At 54.4% G+C, this 15283-nt stretch overlaps 2 pseudogenes; one reads left to right on the forward strand and one right to left on the reverse strand.

Annotated features, from left to right (window-relative positions):
* The window catches only part of LOC130851953 (GDNF family receptor alpha-2-like), a 95990-nt pseudogene extending 93512 nt beyond the window's left edge, over window positions 1-2478 (reverse strand).
* A 47-nt stretch (window positions 2479-2525) lies between these two features.
* Window positions 2526-15279, forward strand: LOC130851954 (fibroblast growth factor receptor 3-like; annotated as a pseudogene).
* The last annotated feature ends 4 nt before the right edge of the window (window positions 15280-15283 follow it).

The following is a 15283-nucleotide window of genomic DNA, read 5'->3' on the forward strand; positions in this document are numbered from 1 at the left end:
GGCTGGAGTTTCCTTAATGAAAATAAAGTAAGGAGAGGAAGCCAGAGGGACACTCAGCAGAGATCATGTGGGATCGTGCAGGGCAGGGTAAGAACTTCAGATTTTATTCTAAGATACAAAGCTCTTAGAAGGTTTTAAGGCCAGGTGTCACTTGACCTCGTGTACTTTGGTTGACAGGTGGAAGATAGAGTTCCTGTGAAGGGCTGGGGGCTAAAGAGGAGACCAGTTAACAGGCTTTTGCAGTAGCAGCTGGAAGCCGGTGGCAGCTTGAGGAGAGCGGTGACTGCAAAGATGTCAAAAAATGAGCCCATTCTGCATATAATGTAGAGATGAAGCGAAGAGGATGGCTTGGATGCTGAATGGGAAGGAGGGGAATAAAGGAAAACTTCTAGGTTTGGGGCCTGAGCACCAGGTGGAGGGTGGAATCGTTTTGTGAAAAAGGAGAGACTTGGAGGGAAGAAGGTGGGTCAGAATGGGATGTTTTTCAATTGAACTTTGAGATGCCTATTGGATGTCCACGTGGAGATGTGGAAAGGCAGGAGGAAAAATGAGTCTGGAGTTGAGGAGAGAGGTCTGAGCTAGTGATAAACTGAGCATGACTGACATTGGAGGCTGTTTAAAGCCACATAACTACATGAGGTAGCCGAGGTTGAGGATGAAAAGAAAGAAGAGGAAAGGGGTCAGGATGGAGCTCCAGGAGCCATTGTTTACTGGAGACTGGCAAGTAGACCATGAGGTGGTGGACAATCAGGAGATGCTGGTGTCATGGAAACCAAGAGAAGAGTTTCTAAAAAGGAAGACAGTCAACTGAGTCCAGATAATTAGGGATGCTAGGCTGAGCAGAGAGGCACTCAACAATGCGCTATAGACTAAACGAACGCTAAACAGGGCTGGATGGAAGGCAGAAAGGGTGGGGAGGAAGAGGAAAGGGGGAGGAGAAGAGATCCCACGTGGAGGCCCCACCTTCCCTGCTGGGTTGCAGCCACCCTGACCATCGCCTGCATGCTTCTTGCCCTATGGGGCCACCCATGACCAGCTCTCCCACAAGGTGCATCAACTTCTACAACAGTCAAGTACTGAGAACCCACTTTGTGTGAAAACCTGCTGAAACAAACAAAGCTGATAAAACTCCTGTCTTCCTAGACATTACATTCTGGTGTAAACAAGAGATTATAATCAAGTAACAAATGGAAACTTTCCCCTTGGTCTGAGCCTTACTCTGTGGGCCTCACAAGCATCCCTGCCCGTGCTGCTTGGGGCTGCAATGGTGACTAAGAGCATGGACTCCCAGCCGTGTCTGGGGACTTAGAGGACCCGGCCAGGCCACTGACTAGCAGAGCAAGCGTGCACAGGTAATGCAACCTCTTTCAGCCTCATGTTACTCACCTGCAAAATGAGGATACGACACCCACCCTGCCTACACACGGGACTTCACTAAAGATTACATGGGATAATGTGGACACAAATGCCACAAGCAGCTTCCAGCCCACAGCACATATGCCATCAATGCTTGTTTAACAATGTCATCCCTGCTGTTGGTGGGAATGGAAAGTGGTGCAGCCACTGTGGAAAACAGTATGGAGTGTTCTCAAAAAACTAAAAACCAGAACTACCATATGACCCAGCAATTCCACTCCTGGGAATACATTCAAAAAAAGTAGAAACCCTAATTTGAAGATACATGCACTCCAATGTTCATAGCAGCATTGCTTACAATTGCCAAGATATGGAAGCAACTTAAGTGTCCACTGACAGATGAATGGATAAAGAAGGTGTGGTACATATATATATACACACAATAGAATGCTACTCAGCCATAAAGAAGAATGCAATGTTGCCATTTGCAGCAACAGGGATGGACTTGGAGGGCAGGGTGCTAAGTGAAATAAGTCAGACAGAGAAAGACAAATACTGTATGATATCACTTACACGTGGAATCTTAAAAATACAAAAAACTAATGAAAATATCAAATAAGAAGCAGATTCGCAGATGCAGGGAACAAACTAGTGGTTACAGGGCAGGGGGGTGGATATAAGGATGGGGGGTGAGAGGTACAAACTGTTGAGTGTAAGACAGGCTCCAGAATATATCCTACAACAAGGGGAATATACTCAATGTTATGTACCAATTATAAATGTAAAGTAACTTATAAAATTGTATGAAAACTTTAAAAAATATTTTCAAAGAATGTGTTCTCAGGCTAGAAAGAGTCTCCCCTCCATCTCTCTGTTTTCACATGACCCTGCTAGAATTGGCCTGTCCCATGCGCCTCTCGCTCCAGCTGCACACATCACATACCAAGCGCCAAAAGAGTCCCCAGTCTCCCCATCAGTGAGCAAGAGAAGGGCTTCAGAGCTCCCTCTGCTTACCTGAGAAGCCTAAGAGAGCAGGACCTCACCTCTGGGGAGCTTTCTCACCTCTTTCTCATCTCTGGGCCCCCACACCACCAGGAGCGGTGGCTGGTGGCCCCACACCATCTGGCATGAAGTGAAAGCTCAACTCCCCCAAGAGACACAACCGGCCAATGCCAGCATGCCCTCCTACCAGGGCTCTGCTGCTGTTCAAGGCCCCGGGGCCCAGTGGGACCCCAGCCTCCACCCCCTACTGCTCTGGTGCCTGCTCTCCTCACAGTGCCCCATCCCTGTTAGTCCAGGCTCCCTAACATCCTCCACTTTCTCTCAGAACTGTCCCCTGTCCCGCAGCCCCAAGGAGCATGTGGCTACCCCAGCCCTCTCCCGGGCACCTGCATTTTTGGAAGCAGGCCAACCCACCAAAAGTCAATTTCATGAATGGAAAATTCACTGCAGATCAATTCAAAAAATTTCAATTGCTTTTGACTATTGGTCTATGTTTTGACAAATTTTAACCACAGTCAGAATACTTTCTCCAATTCTGCAAAAGGCATTTATGTCTTGATTTTGTGTTTCCAGCAAGTAAAAACTAAAACTACATTACCGTATTGCACATTTGAAGGGACGTTTTTGCCACTTTTGAAGGCTCTCTGTCCTTTTAAATATAGTCTTGGTGTGATTTTTTTAATACTCAGGATTTTTACCATTCTCATACCAATCCCCACAATGACCCAGCAGCTTTAATTCTGAACTTACAACAATTAAAAACAAAAAAGTGAGGCATTTCACATTGATGTGGTTCACCTCAATCCTTCATCAACCTTCTTCTGTTGTTGTTTTGTGGTGAATGGAGGTAGGATTGGAAGCATCAATCATAAGCTAAACTGTTTTTACTGATTATGAAATATACTTTTCTTGCTCTAAAAAGTCCTCATCAACTTCTGATCCTCAAATTCCAAAAAGACTCAATATATCTTAAAATACAGCAACGAAGACCATTTGTAAGAATCTTCAGAAGCCATGAATACCATTCAAAGGTGAATTTCTAAAAGCTTTAAAAAAATGAAATGAAACAACCTTTGGCAGACCCATACATTTGGTAAAATCAGAGATTTGGTCACTTAGCACACTGATTTTGGAAGAAGCGACCATTGGGCGGCTGTCGGACAGCTGACCTCTGGGCCCAGAGGTGGTGGGAGTCCTGCTTTATCCTCAGGGCCATTTCTCCTCCTGTAGGACTCCTGACATCAGTCTACCCCCTACTCTTCCTTGCCACTGTCATCTACAGACCCCATCATTCCCCACTGCCCTCTCTCAAGAATGACCTCACATCCAGCTCACCATCCTCTCTCCTTCCCCTTCCCAGGCATCTGCCCAGCAGCTCCCCCTCCACACTCTGCCTCCCTCCCTGCAGAGTTCTCCTCCCACCTTGACTGAGGCTTCCCCTTCCTCACTGGCCCTTGTCTCAGCTTGTTTTGCTAGCTCTTCCACCTCTGCATGGAGACCTCCATCCTCCTCCTCTGTCTACCCTCTCCTAGGTGACGTCATGGTTCCACAGCTGTAAATACCATCTATATGCTAACCGTTCTCAATCTATGTATCAATCCTGACCTCTCCTACCACTCCAGGCTTATATCCAACTGCCTATCTGGCATTTCCAGGTGGACGTCCAACTAACATCTCAACACCCACATGGTTGAAAGAGAAGGTTGCGTCTCTGCTCCCTGCCCCCAACCTGCTCCTTCCCTCCTCTTCTCCACCCTACTCAACAGTAGTACCAGTGTTGTTCAAGCCTACATGATCAGTCATCCTTAACTCCGGCTGCACCTCCTCGCAACTCCACCCCACGATCGATGCCAGCTCTGTATGTCCTCTCCTCTCCTGCCATCATAGCATGTGGGCCACTGAAACAGCTCTTAGCAGTTCTCCCTGCCCCCATCCACTCTGCCTCAGAGCCAGAGAAATCCTTTCAAAAGCATAGATCACTGTGCTGCTCTCCTATCGAACATCCTCAAAGGTTTCTCATTCCTCTTAAAGGGAAATCTGAACTGCTTAACTCACTTGCTGCCTCTGTGGCCACCTCCCAAATCATGGCCTCTACCTCACCACTGTCCTAGCCTGTGGCCTTCCCTAAGCGCCCCCTCCACCACACCTGTTCCCACCTGGGGGCCTTTGCCCAGCTGCTCCCTCTGCTGTTCCCAGACCGTCCCACAGCTGGATCCTCCCCCGAGTCATACTCTGGCATTCCCAGTCCAGAGCAGCCAACAGGCGCCTCTGCCCGTCATCCTGGTTTAATCCTTGCTTAGCACTCATCACTATCTTACTTTTTATTCTTGAGAATTTCTTGGCTTGTTTGGTTTTCCTGCCTCAAGCTAATGGAATGTAAGCTCCATTAGAGCAACAGGCTCCTGTGTTGCCCACTGAGGTACCCTCAGCACCTAGATCAGGGCAGGGCATGCAAGGGATGCTCCATGAACCTGAGGGATGGATGCACACACACGCAGCTTCTGCACAGACGGTACCTAAGCCTCCAGAGTCCAACAACCTAAACTCCAGACTGCAGAAAGATGCAAAACACACACATAAGGTTCAGTCTGCTAATTTCTGTTGATCAGGAGAAGGATGGCCTTCCATCCTTCAGTACTCACCCCTGACCACTGTTCCCACGGCTTCCCTAAGAGGTCAGAAAAGGGCCGAGGGCAGCGCTTGTTCCCCAAGGGAAGGGCCATCCCCCCTCCCCACTTTCCCACTCAGGCCTCACCATCCCTGCCTTCCTCCCCTGTCCCTCTCCACACGCAGGAGGCCACTGCCAAAACCCACAAATACACATCACCAGACACACACACACACACTGCACCCCCCACACACAACCCCCCACACCTCACACACACACACCCCCACACACACACGACCCATGCATGTACCACACACACTTATACTCCCCACCTACACATTACACACACATACACGCTTGACCTGTCCCTGTTCCTTTCTCTACACACTCACAGCACTATAAGAACACACTGGGGGACTTCCCCAATGATCCAGTGATTAAGACTCCATGCTCCCAATTCAGGGAGCCCGAGTTCAATCCCTGCTCAGGGAACTAGATCCCACACGCATGCCGCAATGCATGCCGCAAAGAACAGTCCACATGCAGCAACTAAGAGCCCGCAGCTTGGGGGACTGGGTCTGGAGGTGACTGCGGGGCCGGCACTGCTCTCCTCCACCCGCAGACCCAGATCTCAGAAGGCGCCCACACCTGGCAGCCCTGCCAGCCTGGGGTGTGTGCAGCTCAGGAGCAAGTGATCTGGATGCTTTTCCTGAAATACAACTTTCTTTTCTTCTTGGTCCTGCTCATTCTTGACCCCAGAAAGCTGGGTTTTCAAACCAGCAGTGGGAGAAGAGGTCAGGTTTTATATCAGCCCCTTCAGAGTGAGAGGGTTGCTGGGAAAGGCTGCACGAGCACAGTGGGCCCTGAGCACCGTCCCAGCCTCCTCCCGCAGCCCCTCCCACCCGGAGAAAGCTGCCCAGAGAAAAGCCCCCTCTGGCTCCAAAGGCAGGACAGTGAAGGCCACACCCTAGAGCAGGCCCTGGCCTCCTGGGGAACTCAAGTCTGCTGCAGGGGGAAGAGGAGGGGGCTTACATAGGACCCAGGGCCCGACCAACATCCAGTGGACTGGAAGGCCCTGTCCTAGTCACAACACTCCTTAAGAACACCCCCCACCCCCACCCCCATGTCTTTCTGAGACCTGCACCTACCTCCCCAGGCCTTCCCCTCTGTCCTCCTCCAGGAGGGAAAGGGGGTCCCTGTAACCCATCTGGGCAACCTGGCTCACCCCTGGCTACACAGCAGGCCAGGGTGCCAACAGCATCCACAATGAAGCAGACATGTGCTCCTTAAACACCCGTGCAAGTGCACACACGCGCGCACACACACACACAGGCACCCCTTAGCTTGCTCCCTCTCTGGAGCACCTACTGGGGCAGTAGCCTTGCCTGGGACTCCTGGTCAACACACAGCCTTGCAAGACACCCACTTTTCCTTACCTCCAGCCCCAAGAATGTCCCCTCTATACCTGTTTCCCAAGCAGCTGAGATTTCATGTACCATAAGAAGTGGCAAAGGGTTGGGAATTCTGGGTGGGAAAGAGGCTGCAGGGGTTCAGAGGCACCAGGCAGCCCCCGCCCCCTGCCCTTGGGGGAAAGGGCTTACAGAATGAGCAGTGGTCTTTGTTCAGTCCAGGTTTCCCCCCTCACCCCTCTGCTTCCCCACCCAAAGAAGCAAACATTGGCCTCCCTCCCATTTCTTCCCACCAACTACAGGGTCCCCTGCCCCAGAGGTGGCAAAGGGAAGGCACTGAACAGTGGCTTGAAACTCATCTGGCTTGGGTCTGGGCAGGAGGGAGGGCAAATGGTGGGGAGAAACTTGAAAAGTGTTCCAGGGAGTGGAGCCACTGGGAAGAGGTATTCTGAAAGTGAGAAGCAGGATGCCTTTTCCAGAGGTTGATTGGCAGATGGCAGGAGGCTGCCAGGGCTGCCCCCAGAGATGTCCAAGCCAGAGCTCCTAGACAAACCCAGGCCCTCCACCAAGCTCTGCTCAGGGAGGCGCCATGAAAGGCGGGACTGGATTTTCCTCTCCCAGATACTGAGCCTCTCCCCTCCCTTCTCTCTTCCAGATCAGGAGTCGGATTTCTTTTTTCCCTTAAGTTGCAGCAATTTGAACACATTATTTTGAGGGAAATGAGCACTATCACTGTGTGAGTGAGCGAGTGTGTGTCTGAGTGCGTGTGCACAGGGATGGTCCGGGAGTTCTAAGTCTCCTTCCCAATCCCCGCATAACCCGCCGCCTGCATCCTTGTCCTGTCCCCCCTGGGTTCCGCTGCGCCCTGGCCCGACTCGCCCCGCTGCGTGCTCTCCCCGTCGGTCCGGCCCCCACCAGCTGCTCGCCAGCGGCCGAACGCATGGCCCGCCACAGCCCCCCAGGCTCCAGCCCCCCAGGCTCCAGCCCTCCAGGCTCGGGGGGACACACTGCCCTCGCCTCCCACAGGTACTCACCTAAAAGGAAGAAGAGGCAAAAAGCGTTTGCCAAGATCTTGTTAAATAAGTCCCAGTTTTTTCTGTCCTTCTCCCTTGGATAAAAAATAATAATAAAAAAATAATAATAATGGCCAAGCAGTGATAATAAGCCCCAAATCCAATGCGGAGACCCCAGCTAGTCCACCCGATGGACACCCTGAGTCCTGCGATTCTCGCCTCTGCCTGGAGCGGGTGGGAGAATGGAGGGCTGTGGGTCGCCTCTCGACGCCCCCGGTGCCCACTGAAATCAAATATACACACGTTTGTGTGTATATCTGCTTTCCAAGCCTATGGCCTGTGGCCGGTCCTCAGGCCTGCCCTCCCCTCAGCTGGTCCAGAAACTCAGGAGTCCCCGTGGGTCCGACTCCCCTGGGCTTCCGGAGAGGGGAAAGGGGAGGTGGGGGAGAGACGATCTGAGAATGTAGGGCTGGAAGGAAGCAGTGAGGGTGGGGGTCAAACTAATAGGAGAGAAATCCCCCCACCGGTGTAAGCGCTTAGGAAGAGGCTACTGGGAGCTTCAAGGACCAGAGAACTGAGTCGCTTCTTTCGCACAAAACAAAGGGAAGATTGGAAAAAGTTTTCTCCCAATAACTCTTGCTCCTGTCAATTTCCGGAAACTGACCTGCGCCCCCCGCAAAGGCTCAGGCTCCAACCCAAACCCACCAAAGCCTCCTCTCTCTCCTCCTACCCCTGCACGAGCGCCAAGCCCCCCCTCCCTCCCTCCCTGCCGCGGGTGGGCTGCGCCCTCCAACCCCCACTGTCCCCGCCCAGGCGCCTAGGCCAGGGGCTCACAGAGGCCTGGGCAGGCCGGGCGGAGGCCCCAGGGAGTGGAGTGCGGGGCGCCCTAGCCATCTCGGGGGTGTGGGGGGAAGGGCGCTAGGAAAAAACCTTGCTTGGTGGCTGGAGTCTGGGGAGGGGGCTGCACCGTCCTCAAGCAGATGCGTCCTTAGGCCAGGAAGCCGAGGCAGAGCGTCTTCCCTAAGGTGCTAGGGAGAAGAAGGACCCCCTCCTGCGCCGGCCCCCAGCGTCCCCGAGCCGCCTGCCAGCCCAGGTCAAGCCCTGTGTACACATACACGTGTGCTCTCCAAGCGGAGCTGGATAACTTTCCTAGCACACCCGAGGCGTGATCGCCAGTCATATGCCCCAGCGTCTCAGCACTTTGAGACTGTCATTGCCCACGTGTCTCCCTCTTCCGATGCGGGGAGGCCGAATCAGCCGAGCCAGGGCCTCTTGACAGCCTCAGCGGAGGCCGGCGAAACTCCCTGAACTGCGTGGGAGGGATGGGGCACGGGGCTCGCACCCCATCCCAGCAGGAGCGTCCCAGGACAGACCCGGGCCAGGGCTCCCCAACAGGCTCCGAGACCAGTGCTGGGCTGCGAGCTGTGCTCCTAGGGAGTTCCCCTGAGGGAGCCAGCAGCTCCCTGCTTCTGAGGCTTTGGGTGGGGTCCCCTCCGCCTTCCAGGGAAGGGGGCTATTGATCCATCTGCCCACAGGCCAGGCTCACCTGCGAGTTTTAGTCACGGAATTTACAGTAAATGCTCAGAAATATCAAAAGGGCAGCTTCTGGCTGGGAAAGGGCTGAAGCAGAGGTGAGGTTGCTGACATGTTCCCACAAGAGGGGCAAGGCGGTGGGCTGTGGACATGCACAGGCACACCCACGTACACCGGGCACCCCAATTTCACGCTCCCATCTGCCACATCCTCCGCTGCCTTAGAGCCGCCCCGTATCCCTTGGCTCCAGGGCATGCAGCTCTGTGCACGCATCCCATGTGCCAGGGTGGGGTACACGCAGTGCCTGGTAGACTTTCCCAGCTACTCAAAACCAGATCTGGGCTGGATGGAAAGTGCAGGCATTAGTGCATTTTAAGATGGTTTGTTTTTTTTTTTTAAGATGGGTTTTTAAGTGAAGGAGACTCTGGAAAAGAGTAAAGACTAGAAACGCACCCAGGCAGAAAAGGAGGAGTTGTAACAGGTAAAGCTAAATTGGACTCCATTTTGGATCTGTTTATTTTAGGTTAACCTTGTGGTGTTCTGCTGCTTTTGCTACAAGTTTAGAATGTTGCTTTATAGGCTGAAATATACAGGATAGCCCATTCTCAAGCCTCTGACCTTTAAAGGTGTAACACTTTTCCACTCATTAAAGTTGCAGAACAGAGAATAACATTTGCTTCCTTGGAGGTTTACAGGAACACCCTGACCTGAGCTACCTGGACAGCTGCAAGAACAAAGGATTCTGGCACCAGGAAGTCTCCAACAACCCACAACACCCCCTTCCCTTTTTAGGATACAAGAAGCCTGAATTCTAACTCAGGCAAGATGGTTTTTCAGACCCTAGCCTTCCACTGTTATGGGGTCCAAGCTCGCTCTGCTCTCAGCACGACAGGCCAGTGAATCTGCGACAAGCTCTTGCAGCAAGGAATATGACTATTCGGAAAGCTGGCAACCAAGCAGACTGAGAAGATGGCAGACTACTGTCTCCTAAAAGCCATCTTATGGGGATCTGGATGCCAGTTTATTTTATAGAATCAGAGAGGCAGAGGTGGGGAAGTAAAGTAAAAAAAGGTTATCAGTCTTGCAAAACATCTCCTGGAATGATTAGCCTTGGGGAAGGGATGTGTTATTTTCACAGGTGGGTAGTGTTCCTTGAGGCAGGCCATTGTGTATGATTAAAGCAACCAAAAGCAAATGGTTACACCATCTTCTTCTGCTGGCTTGCAGAATAAAATATTCCTTGCCTCAACACCTTGCCTCCGATTCATTGGCCTGTCATGCAGCGAGCAGAGCAAGCTTGGACTCAGTAACAGCTGGGCCTTTCCTCCTGGTAAACTCCCAAGGCCTGGCCCTGCCCATCCATCCAGGCAGGCTTCCTAACCTGGCATGACCTGGCCCCTCTGCCAGCTGGGTATGCCCTCCCATGGGCCTGCCTGGGTGGCTGGGTGCTCCCCGGGAGGACACCCTGGCATCATGAAGGCTCCTAGCCATGGTGTTACAACAGGGAAGAGCTAAATTGGACTCCATATAGGATCTGTTTCTTTGACTTTAACCTTTGCTTTTGGTTGCTTTAATCATACACAATGGCCTGCCTCAGGGAATCCTACCCACCTGTGAAACTAACACATCCCTTCCCCAAGGCTTCTCATTCCAGGAGACATTCTGCAAGACTGATAACTCTTCTCTTTTTACTTTACTTCCCCACCTCTCCCTCTATGATTCTGTAAAAGAAACTGGCATCTAGATCCCAATAAGATGATTTTTAGCAGACAAGAGTCTGCCATCTTCTCTGTCTGCCAGAAATCTGAATAAAGTCGTATTCCTTGCCTCAACACCTGGTCTCGGATTCATTGGCCTGTCTTGTGGGGAGCGGAGCGAGCTTGGACTCCGTAAGAGTGGGGTGCCCTGGACCCTCCCAGCTGGAGCAGACGCTTGAGGGAAATGGACAGGAAGTGAGGGCACCTGCCTTTTGAATGCCCAGGGGTGGCATTGAGGCTCCTGAAGGCTCTTCCAGCCCAGGGGGCGGGCGGGGGGGGGGTCTTCAAAAGGGCAATATTCCCTACCCAGGAGGGGAGAGTGAGGCTGGAGGGGGGCAGGCAGGCCTCTGCTCCCACCCTGGTCACAACCTTCCCGTGCCCCTCTGCCAGCAGGGGCCCCTTACTGGACACACCCTGAGTGGATGCACAAGAAGCTGCTGGTGGTGCGCTTCCGCTGCCCGGCTGCCAACAACCCCACTCCGTCCATCTCCTGGGTGAAGAACAGCAAGGAGTTCCGAGACAAGCACCGCACCGGGGGCATCAAGGTGGGCCCACTGGGGGGTGCTGGGGCCTTGGCACCGGCCAGTGGGGCACAGCCTGCCATCTGCTCACCCGTGTCCACCTGCAGCTGCAGCACCAGCAGCGGAGCCTCGTCATGGAGAGCGTGGTGCCCTCGGACCACGGCAACTACGCATGCGTCTTGGAGAACAAGTTCGGCAGCATCTGGCAGACCTACACCCTGGACCTGAGGTAAGCGATAGATGGGCTCCAGGCTAGGCATTTATAACTGGCCTGTTCACACCTCTGGGGTGAGAAGAAGATGAGATCCAGGCCAGACATCCATTACTAGCTCTCTGTTTACGTGTCCTAAGGCAAGAGACAACTGGGCTCCGGATTACATATTTATGACCAGACTCTTGTCTATATTTTGAGATTTGCACCTCGATATAAGAAATAGCAACAAAAATAGGGTAAATAACTGGACATTTGGACACTTTTATGGCAGGGCCAGAGAGGGGCTTAACCCTATTAAGAGATCAAGGGGTCATACACTCCCCATCTCTGGGACAAGGGAGCACTATGCATGTGTAAAAGCCTTCATGGGGTCAGAAAGGAGGGGATCCCAGACCAAAATAAGTCTTGCTATGTGTCTCCCAGAGGCCTTTGTGATAGGATCCATCTTAATTGAGGGGTGCCTGTGCACTCAGGGAAGGGTCCAGAGGCAAATTAACCCTGGGGTCAAAACAAAATGATTGGCCAAGAAGAAGACAAAGATCCGAAGACTACCCCTTTATAAAGAATTTAAACTCTCTAAGGGCGCTCCTCTGGGGACTCTCCCCCTGAGCTCGCCCGTTCATCTTTCTGCATGTGCTTTACTTTTCCAATCAACTTTTTTTACTTTTCTCTTTACCTTCTGCATCTTCACCTGCCTGAATTCATTCTTGACAAGGCAGGGAAAAACCAGGGACCCAGGCTCTAGCCACTGGCCCCTGTGGTCCAGTGGTTAGGACTCCTGGTCTGGGAACTAAGAATTAAGATCTTGGTTCTAGCTACTGCTCGCTGCTGCTTGCTGCAAGCTGCCACTTACTGCTGCCTGCGTCTGAAATCAGATGTGCTGGGTGAGGCCCGGGCTGATGGGTTCCGGAGGCAAGCAGGCACCAGTGAGCGCGTGTGTCAGGCAGCCTCTGAGCCCCCTCTGCCCTGCAGAGCGCTGTCTGCACCGGCCCATCCTGCAGGTGGGGCTGTAGGCCAACCAGACAGCGGTGCTGGGCAGTGAGGTGGAATTCCACTGCAAGGTGTAAGGCAGCGCACAGCCCCACATCCAGTGGCTGAAGCACATGGAGGTCAATAGCAGCAAAGTGGGGCCCAATGGCACGCCCTATGTCACCGTGCTCAAGGTGGGCACCGCTGCTGGCTGGGTGGGGCAGGCTGGCTGGGTGGGGGCAGGGAGGGCGTCCCAAGCAGGAGGCCTGTGGGGTTGGGGCACAGGCTTGGCCCTGCGGGGAGGGAGGTGTCAACACCAAACCTCGGGCTTCAAAGGGCTGAGGAGCACCCACCGCCCTGGGGTGTCAGGACTGAGCCAGGCCATTCCGGAAGGGTCTTGGGGAAGTGCTCTTGTCAAGAGGGCCAGGACGAAGTAGTGGCTACTAACAGCTACTTTTGTGCAGAATTGCCCAATTCTGGGAAATAGGGCACCTGCGCGCGGTGAACAACGGCTTGCCCAGCGCCTGTGGAAGGCCCTGCGGAACAACTGGCTCCAGCTGAATGTGCTGACTTGGAAAGAATAATTGTGAACAATAAAATTATTTTGTTAAGAATAATAAAAATGCCTTCAAGCAATGCCCTCCCCCGGTGGTCAGGGTGGGGCAAAGTTGGCAGCGGCTCCTCTGGGGTTGGCAAGAGGCAGTGCTCAGACCCTCTGGAAGCAATTTGGCAGAATCAGACGCCAAGAGCAGTGAAAATGCTCCTGAACTTTGACCTAGATGCCACTAGACAGTGCCACTGGAGACAGGCTGCAGTGAAGGGACCACTTCAAACTGCAGGCAGCACCAAAGAAACCAGCCTCCGTGGGGTGTATGAAAGGCAGGATGGGAGCCTCCAAAGGGAGAGCCAAGTCCTGACCCCTGGAACTTGGGAATGTGACTTCATATTGAAGAAGAGTCTTTTGTAGTCATTAAATTAAGCTCTTGAGATCAGGAGATCAGCTTGGATTATCTGCATGGCCCAACATCCAATGACAAATGTCCTTATAAAACAGAAGAGAAGCCATGTGACTACGGGGCAGAGCACGGAGTGATGCAGCCACAAGCCAAGGGATCCAGGAACCACCAGAGACAAGAAGAGGCAGGAAGGAGCCTCCCCCGGAGCTGGGGGGCGGTGGGGGATGGCCCTACAGACACCTTGGTTTCAGACTGCTGGCCTCTAGAACTGGGGGAGACTAAATGGCAGCCAACCAGTTTGTGGAAATTTGTGACAGCAGCCCTAGGAAAGGCATCCAGGGTGTCTCGTACCCAGGGGTCAACTGGAGGCCTGTCACTGGAGGAAGGAGGGGTGCGCGCCCACCCTGCAGGCACAGGGGAAGTGCCCATCTCCCTCTCCTGCTAGTGCTGCCTCTTGGTCAGACCCACAGAGAAGCTGATGATACCCCTGGCCAGTCTGGGGGACGTGGCCCTGACCAGAGCAGCCAACGAGGGCAGCATACAGCAGAGGCACTGATCTGTCGGGTGGGCACAGAGGGGGAGGGCCCTTCCAGGGTGCTGAGGTCTAGCCTCAGAGGCTGCACCTGCAGCTGTGGGATGGCGGGAGCAGCAGGTCACAAAGGGGCTTTCATTGTCCATTTTCCTGATGAGCAAACTGAGTCTGAGAAGCCACAAGCCAGGAGGGCCAGAGACAGTTGGCTGGGGCAGCCCAGACCCAAGCCCAGGGGTCCCCAGCCCCCCTGGGCTTGCCTAAAAGTGAGAGAAGAGCCCTCTTCCTTGTGAAGGGGGACCCGGAAGCCACAGCCACGTTGGGTCCTCTGGCCCTGCAGTGCCCCAGGACTCTGCACCTCCCCCCCACCAGCTCAGGCTCTGCCACCAGCTGCCCCCGCGGCCTTCCTCAGAGCCCTTGGTTTGGCGACCCCCACGCAGGGCCCCGCAGCCCTTGCTCTCATCTGATCTCTGGCAAGCACCCAATCTCCAAACATTTTCCTCCTGGGATAATGAGGGTAAGTGAGCCTCTCTGGTGAGGCACTGAGGCAGCTGAGCTCCATGTGTGCAACAGGCGTTTAATGAATGCAGAGTTAGGAGTTCATTTCCCTAGCATTTCAACCCCAGGCGGGCAAGCAGAGCTGTCCTTCGTCCCCACATTTTCTTTGCTGCTCACGCCTCAGGACTCAGCCCGTGCAGCTCCTTCTCTGTGAAGCCTCCCTGGTTTCACCCACAGAGACCACCTCCCCCTGGTTGGCGGCCTGGTGGTAACCAGGACTGCGCCCTGTGCAATTAGGAGCCTTAGTTCGGCCTCTCTGTGCGCCCTCCGCCTGCAGGGCTGCCCTCAGCGGGCAGCCCAGCGGTGCAATGCGGGGCCTCGCTACGGAGCCCGAGGGGCGTGTCCCTGCGCGGGAGCGAGGCGGGGCGGGGCGGGCGCAGTCGCCTCGTGATGCAGCTGGGCCGCGCGCACCGACGCCGCGAGGAACGCAGGGCAGGAGGAACGGGACGCAGGCCCTGGGCAGGAGGGCAGCGAGCGCAGGCAAAAGGCGCGCTGAGGGAGTTGGGCGCCCTCGATCGCCAGGTCGGTGCGCAGGGACCCGGCGGGCGCGAGGGGTCCAGGCGGGCGCGCGGCGGGCTTGGATCCCAAGCGGTCTCTGCGGCGGGGCCCGGCCGGGGCGCGGGCTTCCCGCTCTGGAAAGTTTGCCGCCGCCGCCCTGGGAGGGCTTTGCAGCAGCCAGGGATAGAAGGGAGAGGGAAGGACCGCGGCGGGCGGCGCGGCCTGGGCTCAGAGGAGCCTGGGAGCGGGAGCCCAGCCACCACCGCCTCCGCCCTTGCGCGCCCTGGCCAGCCCAAGTAACGAGTGGCCTGCCTCCTCCAGCAGACTCCAGAACGGCGCCGCCTGACGACCCCTGAACAC

This window comes from Hippopotamus amphibius, chromosome 4 (assembly GCF_030028045.1).
Source record: "Hippopotamus amphibius kiboko isolate mHipAmp2 chromosome 4, mHipAmp2.hap2, whole genome shotgun sequence".
Taxonomy (NCBI): Eukaryota; Metazoa; Chordata; class Mammalia; order Artiodactyla; family Hippopotamidae; genus Hippopotamus; species Hippopotamus amphibius.